The sequence below is a fragment of the Ranitomeya imitator genome, chromosome 3 (assembly GCF_032444005.1).
Source record: "Ranitomeya imitator isolate aRanImi1 chromosome 3, aRanImi1.pri, whole genome shotgun sequence".
Classification (NCBI taxonomy): Eukaryota; Metazoa; Chordata; class Amphibia; order Anura; family Dendrobatidae; genus Ranitomeya; species Ranitomeya imitator.
This window is the reverse complement of record NC_091284.1, coordinates 837358036-837374665: the sequence shown is the minus strand read 5'-3', so window position 1 is coordinate 837374665 and position 16630 is coordinate 837358036. Positions and strand designations below refer to the sequence as shown.

At 59.9% G+C, this 16630-nt stretch overlaps 1 protein-coding gene across 3 annotated transcripts in view; it reads left to right on the top strand.

Annotated features, from left to right (window-relative positions):
• Positions 1-16630, top strand: part of LOC138671401 (serine-rich adhesin for platelets-like) — a 45236-nt gene that overhangs the window by 17366 nt on the left and 11240 nt on the right. Inside the window, exon 1 of one of the 3 annotated variants that reach the window (XM_069759542.1) lies at positions 13768-13920. The exons of the other annotated variants lie outside the window; for them this stretch is intronic. The gene's annotated coding sequence lies outside the window, so the exon portion shown is untranslated. Of the gene's footprint in view, positions 1-13767; positions 13921-16630 lie in introns of those variants that run through there. 3 annotated transcript variants of the gene reach the window in all.

Genomic DNA, 16630 nt, shown 5'->3' with positions numbered 1-16630 from the left:
GATGCCCCCACACACAGTACGATTCCACCACAACGTAGGATGCCCCCACACACACAGTACAATGCCACAACGTAGGATGCCCCCACACACAGTACGATTCCACCACAACGTAGGATGCCCCCCCACACACAGTACAATGCCAAAACGTAGGATGCCCCCACACACAGTATATTGCCACAACGTAGGATGCCCCCACACACAGTACGATTCCACCACAATGTAGGATGCCCCCACACACAGTACAATGCCACAATGTAGGATGCCCCCACACACAGTACAATGCCACAACGTAGGATGCCCCCACACACAGTACGATTCCACCACAATGTAGGATGCCCCCACACACAGTACGACTCCACCACAACGTAGGATGCCCCCACACACAGTACGATTCCACCACAACGTAGGATGCCCCCACAGCCCCACACAGTAAAATGCCTCCACAATCTACGATGATCCCACAGCCCCAGCCACACACAGTACAATGCCACAACGTAGGATGCCCCCACACACAGTATGATTCCACCACAACGTAGGATGCCCCCACACACAGTACGATTCCACCACAATGTAGGATGCCCCCACACAGTAAAATGCCTCCACAATCTATGATGATCCCACAGCCCCAGCCACACACAGTACAATGCCACAACATAGGATGCCCCCACACACAGTACGATTCCACCGCAACGTAGGATGCCCCCACACACAGTAGAATGCCACAACGTAGGATGCCCCAACACACAGTACAATGCCTCAAGGTAGGATGCCCCCCACACAGTACAATGCCACAACGAAGGATGCCCCCACACACAGTACAATGCCACAATGTAGGATGCCCCCACACACAGTACGATTCCACACACACAGTACAATGCCACAACGTAGGATGCCCCCACACACAGTACGATTCCACACACACAGTACAATGCCACAACGTAGGATGCCCCCACACACAGTACGATTCCACCACAACGTAGGATGCCCCCACACACTGTACGATTCCAGCACAATGTAGGATGCCCCCACACACAGTACGATTCCACAACGTAGGATGCCCCCACACAGTACGATTCCACCACAACGTAGGATGCCCCCCCACACAGTACGATTCCACCACAACGTAGGATGCCCCCACACACAGTTCGATTCCACCACAACGTAGGATGCCCCACAGCCCCAGCCACACAGTACAATGCCCCCACAATCAATGATGATCCCACAGCCCCACACAGTACAATGCCACAATGTAGGATGCCCCCACACACAGTACGATTCCAGCACAATGTAGGATGCCCCCACACACACTACAATGCCACAACGTAGGATGCCCCCACACACACTACAATGCCACAATGTAGGATGCCCCCACACACATTATGATTCCACCACAACGTAGGATATCCCCATACACAGTACAATGCCACAACGTAGGATGCCCCCACACACAGTACAATGCCACAAAGTAGGATGCCCCCACACAGTGCAATGCCACAACGTAGGACGCCCCCACACACACCGTACAATGCCACAACGTAGGATGCCCCCACACACAGTACGATTCCACCACAACGTAGGATGCCCCCACACATAGTATGATTCCACCACAATGTAGGATGCCCCCACACACAGTACGATTCCACCACAATGTAGGATGCCCCCACAGCCCCACACAGTAAAATGCCTCCACAATCTACGATGATCCCACAGCCCCAGCCACACACAGTACAATGCCACAACATAGGATGCCCCCACACACAGTACGATTCCACCGCAACGTAGGATGCCCCCACACACAGTAGAATGCCACAACGTAGGATGCCCCAACACACAGTACAATGCCTCAACGTAGGATGCCCCCCACACAGTACAATGCCACAATGTAGGATGCCCCCACACACAGTACGATTCCACACACAGTACAATGCCACAATGTAGGATGCCCCCACACACAGTACATTGCTACAACGTAGGATGCCCACACACAGTACAATGCCACAATGTAGGATGCCCCCACACACAGTACGATTCCACACACACAGTACAATGCCACAATGTAGGATGCCCCCACACACAGTACATTGCCACAACTTAGGATGCCCCCACACACAGTACAATGCCACAACGTAGGATGCCCCCACACACAGTACGATTCCACCACAACGTAGGATGCCCCCACACACAGTACGATTCCAGCACAATGTAGGATGCCCCCACACACAGTACGATTCCACAACGTAGGATGCCCCCACACAGTACGATTCCACCACAACGTAGGATGCCCCCCCACACAGTACGATTCCACAACGTAGGATGCCCCCACACACAGTTCGATTCCACCACAACGTAGGATGCCCCACAGCCCCAGTACAATGCCCCCACAATCAATGATGATCCCACAGCCCCACACAGTACAATGCCACAATGTAGGATGCCCCCACACACAGTACGATTCCACAACGTAGGATACCCCAACAGCTCCAGTCACACACAGTACAATGTCCCCCACACAGTACGATTCCACAACATAGGATGCCCCCACACACAGTACAATGCCACAACGTAGGATGCCCCCAAAGCCCCAGCCACACAGTATGATGCCCCCCACCATAATTTGATGGCACCACACTGATAGTGTGATGGATCTCACAGCAGCCCCATACATAGTTTGATGGTCATCACAGCCCCCCACACACACAGGATGGGGGGCTGTGATGACCATCAAACCACGTATGGGGCTGCTGTGAGATCCATCACACTGTCAGTGTGGGGACATCAAATTATGGTGGGGGCATCCTACGTTGTGGTGGAATCGTACTGCGTGTGGTGGCATTCTACTATGTGTGGGGGCATCCTACGTTGTGGCAATGTACTGTGTGGGGGGCATCCTATGTTGTGGTGGAATTGTACGGTGTGTGGGGGCATCCTACGTTGTGTGCACACGGTATGACTTTCCTCACAACGCCCCACATTGTGTAATGGTTCTCATGGGTCAGCTTGATCCCATTCTCCTGTGGCTCTGTCTTTGCTGTGTGCCCGCATCGCTTCTGTCAGTTGCTTGTACCGAATAGTGGAAGGAGCCAGCGGCTGCCTTCTCCTCCAATAGATTCACACAGGCAGGGTTGCCTTCTCCATGATATATTGGGACACCGGTAGGGTTGTCTCCTCCATCATATATTGGGAAGTTGGTAGCGTTGTCTCCTCCACTATAAATTGGGAAGTTGGTAGGGTTGCCTCCTCCACCATATATTGGGACACCAGTAGGGTTGTCTCCTCCATCATATATTGGGAAGTTGGTAGGGTTGCCTCCTCCACCATATATTGAGACACCAGTAGGGTTGCCTCCTCCACCATATATTGGGAAGTCGGTAGGGTTGTCTCCTCCATCATATATTGGGAAGTCGGTAATGTCTCCTCCACTATATATTGGGAAGTCGGTAGGGTTGTCTCCTCCATCATATATTGGGAAGTCGGTAGGGTTGTCTCCTCCATCATATATTGGGAAGTCGGTAGAGTTGTCTCCTCCATCATATATTGGGAAGTCGGTATGGTTGCCTCCTCCACCATATATTGGGAAGTTGGTAGGGTTGTCTCCTCCACTATATATTGGGAAGTCGGTAGTGTTGTCTCCACCATATATTGGGAAGTCGGTAGAGTTGTCTCCTCCACTATATATTGGGAAGTCGGTAGTGTTGTCTCCTCCACCATATATTGGGAAGTCGGTAGAGTTGTCTCCTCCATTATATATTGGGAAGTCGGTAGTGTTGTCTCCTCCACCATATATTGGGAAGTCGGTAGAGTTGTCTCCTCCACTATATATTGGGAAGTCGGTAGAGTTGTCTCCTCTACCATATATTTGGAAGTCGGTAGGGTTGTCTTCTCCACCATATATTGGGAAGTTGGTAGGGTTGTCTCCTCCACCATATATTGGGAAGTTGGTAGGGTTGTCTCCTCCACCATATATTGGGAAGTCGGTAGGGTTGTCTCCTCCACCATATATTGGGAAGTTGGTAGGGTTGTCTCCTCCACCATATATTTGGAAGTCGGTAGGGTTGTCTCCTCCACCATATATTGGGACACCGGTAGGGTTGTCTCCTCCATCATATATTGGGACAATACTAATGTTTTAACCCCTTCACGACCTTGCCCTTTTCCGTTTTTGCGTTCTCGTTTTTCACTTCCCTCCTTCCCAGAGCCATAACTTTTTTATTTTTCCATCACTATGGCCATGTGAGGCCACTATTGTGCAGATACGTTCTTTTGATCGCCCGTTATTACATTTTAATGCAATGTCGCAGCAACCAAAAAGCCGTAATTCTGGCGTTTCAATTTTTTTTTTCTCGCTACGCCGTTTAGCGATCAGGTTAATCCTTTTTTTTTAATTGATAGATCGGGTGATTCTGAACGCGGAGATACCAAATATGTGGTTTGATTTTTGGTTTTTTTTATTTTGAATGGGGCAAAAGGGGTGAGATTTAAACTTTTATATTTTTTTCACAGCTGGCATAACGATCGGCTGTGCTACATAGCAGCGATCATCAGATCGCTGCTATGCAGGCTTGCTATGAGCGCCGACCACAGGGGGCACTCACAGCAGGCCGGCATCAGTAGCCATAGAGGTCTCAAGGACCTCTGTTTACCATCCTGAGGCATCGCTGACCCCCGATCATGTGACGGGGGTCGGCGACGTGATCATTTCCGGCCACGCAGCCGGAAGCGCCAGTTAAATGCTGCTGTCAGCGCTTGACAGCAGCATTTAACTGGTTAATAGCGGCGGGTGAATCGCGATTTCACCCGCCGCTATTGCGGGCACATGTCAGGTCCTGCACCCTCGCCCCACTTCTGCTGCTGGGACCCTGCCTCCTGTGATCGCTGCTCCACAACTGTGGCTACCTCCCCAATTTTCCTCCAAAATTTGCCTATTGAAATTCTCAGTGATCTGAGCGATTTAGTGCGGGTCTACTGGTGAGGACTTTACTGCAGAACGTTTCGCCAACAAATTGCAATGTGTGAACAGACCCCGAGCTTTACAAATATAGAAAATAAAAAATTCAACCCACAGTTCTCAAACCGCTTTAAAAACACAAATAAATAACAAAAGGAGAAAAATATAAATATATCTAATATATAATTGCCTAGAATACTACTTCCTGCAATTTGTGCCAACTTTCGTGGCTTTGTCCGGAGCTAATGTCTGGAGCTAATGTGCGGAGCTAATGTCCGGAGCTAATGTCCGGAGATCAGTGACGTCAACAGTGTCCAGTGTCTGATTGGTTGCCGCCTGCTGCGAGCAACCAATCAGAAACGTGCCGTACTGTGACACACTCCGCCCGCCATTTTGGTGTGATTTTTGAATTTTTATCTCACAGCAAGTTTCTACTGCGTGGAGGCGGCCCAGTGACGTTGCTCTTCAAGCTCCTGCCGAATTTAGTCAAAAAAATGATAATACCATTTACCAAAACTATATATATTTAGTTGTGAAGTGGTTCAGTGACATTTTCACACCAATTTTGAACTTTTGTTTGGTGTTTTCTCCATATACTGCCTATTATTTTTGTTCTTTCTTACTATTATTTATTAATTGTATTATTCTTACATTTGAATAAATAAAGTATATATGGATTCTAGACTCCCGATTCTTTAGAATCGGGCTGCCATCTAGTTTATACATAAAAGTCTAACAATAAACTTGACAAACATGTAGAACTAAGCCACGTTAGAGATAAGTAACAAAAACAAAAAGCACAAGAGTGACAGCACCGCCCCACAGCCCCCAACATGCAGCCTCACGAGTGACAGCACCGCCCCGCAGCCCCCCAACATGCAGCCTCATGAGTGACAGCACCGCCCCGCAGCCCCCAACATGCAGCCTCATGAGTGACAGCACCGCCCCGCAGCCCCCAACATGCAGCCTCACGAGTGACAGCACCGCCCCACAGCCCCCAACATGCAGCCTCATGAGTGACAGCACCGCCCCGCAGCCCCCCAACATGCAGCCTCATGAGTGACAGCACCGCCCCGCAGCCCCCAACATGCAGCCTCACGAGTGACAGCACCGCCCCACAGCCCAAAATATGCAGCCTCACGAGTGACAGCACCGCCCCACAGCCCAAAATATGCAGCCTCATGAGAGGGACATTCCGCACTTCCCGACACACGAGATTTACAAATGTAAGTAAATCCAGCTTCTTGGAAATGGCTACATTTATTGGAAAATAGATAAAAAATGAAAACGTGCTGAATTGCAGAGACAGCATAGAAACACGTTTAAGACGCACATGGCCTCGTGTGTTCCTATGCTCTCTGCAATTTAGCATGTTCTATTTTTTCTCTCTTTTCCAATAAAAGTTATGATTTCCTCTCAGCTGGATTTTCTTCATATTATATTTACATTTGGTCCCAGGGATTTGGTGCTTCTGAGTGCCTAGAGCTTGGGTAAGCCGTTTTTCGTTTTAGATATTTCATGTACAAGGGAGTAACATCACTCCATTCACCTTGCAGAAAACCAGCATGTATCATCTCCCACCTCCCAACACAGCCCCTGCTCCTCATGACCCCGTTCTCCCCACAGCCCCTCAACACAACCCCCCATAGGCCCTCATCACCCCCCATTCCCCACAGCCCCTCATCAACCCCTATTCTCTCATCACACCCCATTCCCCACACAGCTCCTCATCACCTCCCCATTCCCCACACAGCCCCTCATCACCTCCCCATTCCCCACACAGCCCCTCATCACCTCCCCATTCCCCACACAGCCCCTCGTCATCTTCCCTATGCAGCCACACTGAAGTAACATCAACCGTTTCCGAAATCCATCCTTACAGCACTCACACCGACAGAGTCCTGGGTCCTCATTCCCATTTATACAAGGGTCCACGGTGCAGCCCCTCGGTCCTCTCCTCCTCACACCTCCACGGTGCAGCCCCTCGGTCCTCTCCTCCTCACACCTCCACGGTGCGGCCCCTGGGTCCTCTCCTCCTCACACCTCCACGGTGCGGCCCCTGGGTCCTCTCCTCCTCACACCTCCACGGTGCGGCCCCTGGGTCCTCTCCTCCTCACACCCCACGGTGCGGCCCCTCGGTCCTCTCCTCCTCACACCCCACGGTGCGGCCCCTCGGTCCTCTCCTCCTCACACCTCCACGGTGCGGCCCCTCGGTCCTCTCCTCCTCACACCTCCACGGTGCGGCCCCTCAGTCCTCTCCTCCTCACACCTCCACGGTGCGGCCCCTGGGTCCTCTCCTCCTCACACCTCCACGGTGCGGCCCCTCAGTCCTCTCCTCCTCACACCTCCACGGTGCGGCCCCTCAGTCCTCTTCTCCTCACACCTCCACAGTGCGGCCCCTCGGTCCTCTCCTCACACCTCCACGGTGCGGCCCCTGGGTCCTCTCCTCCTCACACCTCCACGGTGCGGCCCCTGGGTCCTCTCCTCCTCACACCTCCACGGTGCGGCCCCTGGGTCCTCTCCTCCTCACACCTCCACGGTGCGGCCCCTGGGTCCTCTCCTCCTCACACCTCCACGGTGCGGCCCCTGGGTCCTCTCCTCCTCACACCTCCACGGTGCGGCCCCTCGGTCCTCTCCTCCTCACACCTCCACGGTGCGGCCCCTCGGTCCTCTCCTCCTCACACCTCCACGGTGCGGCCCCTCGGTCCTCTCCTCCTCACACCTCCACGGTGCGGCCCCTCGGTCCTCTCCTCCTCACACCTCCACGGTGCGGCCCCTCGGTCCTCTCCTCCTCACACCTCCACGGTGCGGCCCCTCGGTCCTCTCCTCCTCACACCTCCACGGTGCGGCCCCTCGGTCCTCTCCTCCTCACACCTCCACGGTGCGGCCCCTCGGTCCTCTCCTCCTCACACCTCCACGGTGCGGCCCCTCGGTCCTCTCCTCCTCACACCTCCACGGTGCGGCCCCTCGGTCCTCTCCTCCTCACACCTCCACGGTGCGGCCCCTCGGTCCTCTCCTCCTCACACCTCCACGGTGCGGCCCCTCGGTCCTCTCCTCCTCACACCTCCACGGTGCGGCCCCTCGGTCCTCTCCTCCTCACACCTCCAAGGTGCGGCCCCTCGGTCCTCTCCTCCTCACACCTCCACGGTGCGGCCCCTCGGTCGTCTCCTCCTCACACCTCCACGGTGCGGCCCCTCGGTCCTCTCCTCCTCACACCTCCACGGTGCGGCCCCTCGGTCCTCTCCTCCTCACACCTCCACGGTGCGGCCCCTGGGTCCTCTCCTCCTCACACCTCCACGGTGCGGCCCCTGGGTCCTCTCCTCCTCACACCTCCACGGTGCGGCCCCTGGGTCCTCTCCTCCTCACACCTCCACGGTGCGGCCCCTGGGTCCTCTCCTCCTCACACCTCCACGGTGCGGCCCCTGGGTCCTCTCCTCCTCACACCTCCACGGTGCGGCCCCTGGGTCCTCTCCTCCTCACACCTCCACGGTGCGGCCCCTGGGTCCTCTCCTCCTCACACCTCCACGGTGCGGCCCCTCGGTCCTCTCCTCCTCACACCTCCACGGTGCGGCCCCTCGGTCCTCTCCTCCTCACACCCCACGGTGCGGCCCCTCGGTCCTCTCCTCACACCTCCACGGTGCGGCCCCTCGGTCCTCTCCTCCTCACACCTCCACGGTGCGGCCCCTCGGTCCTCTCCTCCTCACACCTCCACGGTGCGGCCCCTCGGTCCTCTCCTCCTCACACCTCCACGGTGCGGCCCCCTCGGTCCTCTCCTCCTCGGTCCTCTCCTCCTCACACCTCCACGGTGCGGCCCCTCGGTCCTCTCCTCCTCACACCTCCACGGTGCGGCCCCTCGGTCCTCTCCTCCTCACACCCCACGGTGCGGCCCCTCGGTCCTCTCCTCCTCACACCCCACGGTGCGGCCCCTCGGTCCTCTCCTCCTCACACCTCCACGGTGCGGCCCCTGGGTCCTCTCCTCCTCACACCTCCACGGTGCGGCCCCTCGGTCCTCTCCTCCTCACACCTCCACGGTGCGGCCCCTCGGTCCTCTCCTCCTCACACCCCACGGTGCGGCCCCTCGGTCCTCTCCTCACACCTCCACGGTGCGGCCCCTCGGTCCTCTCCTCCTCACACCTCCACGGTGCGGCCCCTCGGTCCTCTCCTCCTCACACCTCCACGGTGCGGCCCCTCGGTCCTCTCCTCCTCACACCTCCACGGTGCGGCCCCCTCGGTCCTCTCCTCCTCGGTCCTCTCCTCCTCACACCTCCACGGTGCGGCTCCTCGGTCCTCTCCTCCTCACACCTCCACGGTGCGGCCCCTCAGTCCTCTCCTGCTCACACCTCCACGGTGCGGCCCCTCGGTCGTCTCCTCCTCACACCTCCACGGTGCGGCCCCTCAGTCCTCTCCTGCTCACACCTCCACGGTGCGGCCCCTCGGTCCTCTCCTCCTCACACCTCCACGGTGCGGCCCCTCGGTCCTCTCCTCCTCACACCCCACGGTGCGGCCCCTCGGTCCTCTCCTCCTCACACCCCACGGTGCGGCCCCTCGGTCCTCTCCTCCTCACACCTCCACGGTGCGGCCCCTCGGTCCTCTCCTCCTCACACCTCCACTGTGCGGCCCCTCGGTCCTCTCCTCCTCACACCTCCACGGTGCGGCCCCTCGGTCCTCTCCTCCTCACACCTCCACGGTGCGGCCCCTCGGTCCTCTCCTCCTCACACCTCCACGGTGCGGCCCCCTCGGTCCTCTCCTCCTCGGTCCTCTCCTCCTCGGTCCTCTCCTCCTCACACCCCACGGTGCGGCCCCTCGGTCCTCTCCTCCTCACACCTCCACGGTGCGGCCCCTCGGTCCTCTCCTGCTCACACCTCCACGGTGCGGCCCCTCGGTCCTCTCCTCCTCACACCTCCACGGTGCGGCCCCTCGGTCCTCTCCTCCTCACACCTCCACGGTGCGGCCCCTCGGTCCTCTCCTCCTCACACCCCACGGTGCGGCCCCTCGGTCCTCTCCTCCTCACACCCCACGGTGCGGCCCCTCGGTCCTCTCCTCCTCACACCTCCACGGTGCGGCCCCTCGGTCCTCTCCTCCTCACACCTCCACGGTGCGGCCCCTCGGTCCTCTCCTCCTCACACCTCCACGGTGCGGCCCCTCGGTCCTCTCCTCCTCACACCTCCACGGTGCGGCCCCTCGGTCCTCTCCTCCTCACACCTCCACGGTGCGGCCCCTCGGTCCTCTCCTCCTCACACCTCCACGGTGCGGCCCCTCGGTCCTCTCCTCCTCACACCTCCACGGTGCGGCCCCTCGGTCCTCTCCTCCTCACACCTCCACGGTGCGGCCCCTCGGTCCTCTCCTCCTCACACCTCCACGGTGCGGCCCCTCGGTCCTCTCCTCCTCACACCTCCACGGTGCGGCCCCTGGGTCCTCTCCTCCTCACACCCCACGGTGCGGCCCCTCGGTCCTCTCCTCCTCGGTCCTCTCCTCCTCACACCTCCACGGTGCGGCCCCTCGGTCCTCTCCTCCTCACACCTCCACGGTGCGGCCCCTCGGTCCTCTCCTCCTCACACCTCCACGGTGCGGCCCCTGGGTCCTCTCCTCCTCACACCTCCACGGTGCGGCCCCTGGGTCCTCTCCTCCTCACACCTCCACGGTGCGGCCCCTGGGTCCTCTCCTCCTCACACCTCCACGGTGCGGCCCCTGGGTCCTCTCCTCCTCACACCTCCACGGTGCGGCCCCTCGGTCCTCTCCTCCTCACACCCCACGGTGCGGCCCCTCGGTCCTCTCCTCACACCTCCACGGTGCGGCCCCTCGGTCCTCTCCTCCTCACACCTCCACGGTGCGGCCCCTCGGTCCTCTCCTCCTCACACCTCCACGGTGCGGCCCCTCGGTCCTCTCCTCCTCACACCTCCACGGTGCGGCCCCCTCGGTCCTCTCCTCCTCGGTCCTCTCCTCCTCACACCTCCACGGTGCGGCCCCTCGGTCCTCTCCTCCTCACACCTCCACGGTGCGGCCCCTCGGTCCTCTCCTCCTCACACCCCACGGTGCGGCCCCTCGGTCCTCTCCTCCTCACACCCCACGGTGCGGCCCCTCGGTCCTCTCCTCCTCACACCTCCACGGTGCGGCCCCTGGGTCCTCTCCTCCTCACACCTCCACGGTGCGGCCCCTCGGTCCTCTCCTCCTCACACCTCCACGGTGCGGCCCCTCGGTCCTCTCCTCCTCACACCCCACGGTGCGGCCCCTCGGTCCTCTCCTCACACCTCCACGGTGCGGCCCCTCGGTCCTCTCCTCCTCACACCTCCACGGTGCGGCCCCTCGGTCCTCTCCTCCTCACACCTCCACGGTGCGGCCCCTCGGTCCTCTCCTCCTCACACCTCCACGGTGCGGCCCCCTCGGTCCTCTCCTCCTCGGTCCTCTCCTCCTCACACCTCCACGGTGCGGCTCCTCGGTCCTCTCCTCCTCACACCTCCACGGTGCGGCCCCTCAGTCCTCTCCTGCTCACACCTCCACGGTGCGGCCCCTCGGTCGTCTCCTCCTCACACCTCCACGGTGCGGCCCCTCAGTCCTCTCCTGCTCACACCTCCACGGTGCGGCCCCTCGGTCCTCTCCTCCTCACACCTCCACGGTGCGGCCCCTCGGTCCTCTCCTCCTCACACCCCACGGTGCGGCCCCTCGGTCCTCTCCTCCTCACACCCCACGGTGCGGCCCCTCGGTCCTCTCCTCCTCACACCTCCACGGTGCGGCCCCTCGGTCCTCTCCTCCTCACACCTCCACTGTGCGGCCCCTCGGTCCTCTCCTCCTCACACCTCCACGGTGCGGCCCCTCGGTCCTCTCCTCCTCACACCTCCACGGTGCGGCCCCTCGGTCCTCTCCTCCTCACACCTCCACGGTGCGGCCCCCTCGGTCCTCTCCTCCTCGGTCCTCTCCTCCTCGGTCCTCTCCTCCTCGGTCCTCTCCTCCTCACACCCCACGGTGCGGCCCCTCGGTCCTCTCCTCCTCACACCTCCACGGTGCGGCCCCTCGGTCCTCTCCTGCTCACACCTCCACGGTGCGGCCCCTCGGTCCTCTCCTCCTCACACCTCCACGGTGCGGCCCCTCGGTCCTCTCCTCCTCACACCTCCACGGTGCGGCCCCTCGGTCCTCTCCTCCTCACACCCCACGGTGCGGCCCCTCGGTCCTCTCCTCCTCACACCCCACGGTGCGGCCCCTCGGTCCTCTCCTCCTCACACCTCCACGGTGCGGCCCCTCGGTCCTCTCCTCCTCACACCTCCACGGTGCGGCCCCTCGGTCCTCTCCTCCTCACACCTCCACGGTGCGGCCCCTCGGTCCTCTCCTCCTCACACCTCCACGGTGCGGCCCCTCGGTCCTCTCCTCCTCACACCTCCACGGTGCGGCCCCTCGGTCCTCTCCTCCTCACACCTCCACGGTGCGGCCCCTCGGTCCTCTCCTCCTCACACCTCCACGGTGCGGCCCCTCGGTCCTCTCCTCCTCACACCTCCACGGTGCGGCCCCTCGGTCCTCTCCTCCTCACACCTCCACGGTGCGGCCCCTCGGTCCTCTCCTCCTCACACCTCCACGGTGCGGCCCCTGGGTCCTCTCCTCCTCACACCCCACGGTGCGGCCCCTCGGTCCTCTCCTCCTCACACCTCCACGGTGCGGCCCCTCGGTCCTCTCCTCCTCACACCTCCACGGTGCGGCCCCTGGGTCCTCTCCTCCTCACACCTCCACGGTGCGGCCCCCTCCTCCTCACACCTCCACGGTGCGGCCCCTCGGTCCTCTCCTCCTCACACCTCCACGGTGCGGCCCCCTCCTCCTCACACCTCCACGGTGCGGCCCCTCGGTCCTCTCCTCCTCACACCTCCACGGTGCAGCCCCTCGGTCCTCTCCTCCTCACACCTCCACGGTGCGGCCCCTGGGTCCTCTCCTCCTCACACCCCACGGTGCGGCCCCTCGGTCCTCTCCTCCTCACACCTCCACGGTGCGGCCCCTCGGTCCTCTCCTCCTCACACCTCCACGGTGCGGCCCCTGGGTCCTCTCCTCCTCACACCTCCACGGTGCGGCCCCCTCCTCCTCACACCTCCACGGTGCGGCCCCTCGGTCCTCTCCTCCTCACACCTCCACGGTGCGGCCCCTCGGTCCTCTCCTCCTCACACCTCCACGGTGCGGCCCCTCGGTCCTCTCCTCCTCACACCTCCACGGTGCGGCCCCTGGGTCCTCTCCTCCTCACACCTCCACGGTGCGGCCCCTCGGTCCTCTCCTCCTCACACCTCCACGGTGCGGCCCCTCGGTCCTCTCCTCCTCACACCCCACGGTGCGGCCCCTCGGTCCTCTCCTCCTCTCATCTCCACGGTGCGGCCCCTCGGTCCTCTCCTCCTCACACCTCCACGGTGCGGCCCCTCGGTCCTCTCCTCCTCACACCTCCACGGTGCGGCCCCTCGGTCCTCTCCTCCTCACACCTCCACGGTGCGGCCCCTCGGTCCTCTCCTCCTCACACCTCCACGGTGCGGCCCCTCGGTCCTCTCCTCCTCTCATCTCCACGGTGCGGCCCCTCGGTCCTCTCCTCCTCACACCCCACGGTGCGGCCCCCTCCTCCTCACACTCCACGGTGCGGCCCCTCGGTCCTCTCCTCCTCACACCCCACGGTGCGGCCCCTGGGTCCTCTCCTCCTCTCATCTCCCTCCTCTCCAGCATGCTCCTCAGCACAGCGCTGCTTCCTGCCATCCGGCCAGTGTTGTTCACTGACTAAGTCCGGCCCCGCCCCTTCCGGTGACATTATTACCTCACAGATTGCACACAGCACGGGGCGTCTAGAGCGGAGTGTTTTTTTTGGGGGGGGATGTAATGATGTCACCGGAAGGGGCGGGGCCAGACTCTGTTCTACACGAGCAGCTCCTCTGTTCTGAGGATCGTGCTGGAGATGAGGGGCTGCAGCACGGAGCCCTGTGAGGAGGGGAGGACCGAGGGGCTGCACCGTGGACCGTGTACAGGTGGGAATGAGGACACAAGACGCGGTGTGAGTGCTCTGAGGATGGGTTTTGGAAAGGGTTCATGTAACTTGAGTGGGGCTGCATAGGGAAGATGATGAGGGGCTGTGTGGAGAGGGGGGTGATGAGGGGCTGTGTGGAGAGGGGGGTGATGAGGGGTTGTGTGGAGAGGGGGTGATGAGGGGCTGTGTGGAGAGGGTGATAAAGGGCTATGCGGGAATGGGGGCTGATGAGGGGCTGTGTGGAGATGGGGTTGATGAGGGGCTGTGTGGAGAGGGGGGTGATGAGGGGTTGTGTGGAGAGGGGGGTGATGAGGGGCTGTGTGGAGAGGGGGTGATGAGGGGCTGTGTGGAGAGGGGGGTGATGAGGGGTTGTGTGGAGAGGGGGGTGATGAGGGGTTGTGTGGAGAGGGGGGTGATGAGGGGCTGTGTGGAGAGGGGGCTGATGAGGGGCTGTGTGGAGATGGGGTTGATGAGGGGCTGTGTGGAGAGGGGGTGATGAGGGGCTATGCGGGAATGGGGGATGATGAGGGGCTGTGTGGAGAGGGGGTGATGAGGGGCTGTGTGGAGAGGGGATGATGAGGGGCTGTGTGGAGAGGAGGGGGGTGATGAGGGGCTGTGTGGAGAGGAGGGGGGTGATGAGGGGCTGTGTGGAGAGGGGGTGATGAGGGGCTATGCGGGAATGGGGGGTGATGAGGGGCTGTGTGGAGAGGGGGGTGATGAGGGGCTGTGTGGAGAGGGGGGTGATGAGGGGCTGTGTGGAGAGGGGGTGATGAGGGGCTGTGTGGAGAGGGGGGTTATGAGGGGCTGTGTGGAGAGGGGGGTGATGAGGGGCTGTGTGGAGAGGGGGGTGATGAGGGGCTGTGTGGAGAGGGGGGTGATGAGGGGCTGTGTGGAGAGGGGGTGATGAGGGGCTATGCGGGAATGGGGGATGATGAGGGGCTGTGTGGAGAGGGGGGTGATGAGGGGCTGTGTGGAGAGGGGGTGATGAGGGGCTATGCGGGAATGGGGGATGATGAGGGGCTGTGTGGAGATGGGGTTGATGAGGGGGGTGATGAGGGGCTATGCGGGAATGGGGAATGATGAGGGGCTGTGTGAAGAGGGGGGGTGATGTGGGGCTATGGGGGATGATGAAGGGCTGTGTGGTGATGGGGGTGATGAGGGGCTGTGTGGAGATGGAGGTGATGAGGGGCTGTGGAGAGGGGGTGATGAGGGGCTATGCGGAGAGGGGGGTGATGAGGGGCTGGGGGTGATGAGGGGCTCAGCGGAGAGGGGGGGTGATGAGGGGCTGTGCGGAGAGGGGGGGTGATGAGGGGCTGTGCGGAGAGGAGTGATGAGGGGCTGTGCGGAGAGGAGTGATGAGGGGCTGTGCGGAGAGGGGGGGTGATGAGGGGCTGTGCGGAGAGGGGGGGGTGATGAGGGGCTGTGTGGAGAATGGGAGTGATGAGGGGCTGTGTGGAGAATGGGGGTGATGAGGGGCTGTGCGGAGAAGGGGGAGTGAGAAAAAGCCGTTCAGTGCAGCGGTGAGCTCACCGGAAGAAATTTTTCAAACTGAACTGTGGTGAACTCTCTGAGCTCAGCGCTGCATTGTTAGACTTTCTCACTGTGGTAGTGGGGATCTCACCGGATTACAGCCCGCAGCTGTCAGTTTTTCTTGTCTGGTTATCAAAAGTACAGGGGAACCCACAACGTTTTTTTTCTAATTACCGTATTTTTCGGACTATAAGGCACACAATTTTTTCCCCAAAAATTTTTGGAGGGAAACAGGGGAGTGTCTTATAGTCCGGATATACTTGCCAGAAGTTTCTTTCCAAGCTGATGCGCAGCAGTTTCGCAGATGCTCGGTGGTGTGGGGGGCTCTGCCAATATTTTGTGAAATCCCGGAGCCCCCACACATCCATCCCAGACTGATGCACGGCAGTTTAAGAGATGTTCGGTGGTGCAGGGGCTCCACCAACATTTTGTGAAAGCCCGGAGCCCCTGCGCTCCCATTGCGTTGGTCTCCAGGAAAATGGCCAATGGAGGCAGCGTAAATTGAGATCTCTGTGCCGAAATCTCATTCTGCGCATGCGCCACTTCCAGCAGCCATTTTCCCGGAGACCACAGCATTACAGCAATGGAAATGCAGGGGCTCCGGGGTTTCACAAAATGTTGGTGGAGCCCCCGCACCACCGAACATCTCCAAAACTGCCGCACACCATTCTGGAATGGATGTGGGGGGCCTTTCACAAAATGGCAGAGCCCCCGCACCACCGAACATCTCCAAAACTGCCACGCACCATCCTGGGATGAGTCAGATCATCACCAGACCACCGTACACCCCCTGTCACCCCGCTCCACCCGCATTAATTTTTTTCCCCATTTTTCTTCTGAAAATTTGGGGTGTATCTCATAGTCAGAAAAATACGGTATTTATTTAGATTGCAAGCGCCATCTGATGAATACTCCCATCAGCCTCTCTCACTGTTATTAGCGCCAGTGATCGGAAGTAAACATTATACTTCTGATCACAGCTGCGGGCTCACGCTGTCATTTGACATCATGGGAACTGCGGCTGCCTGACGCAGTGTTCGGCTGGATGTTCGGCCCCCCATTCAAGTGAACAGGAGACTCCTTAACATTACAGATCAGTGGGGAGAGTGCTGAGGAGCAGAGGGCAGAAAAGTCACCACCGCTCTGTTGACCCCATAATTGTAGACTCCAGATCTCCTCTG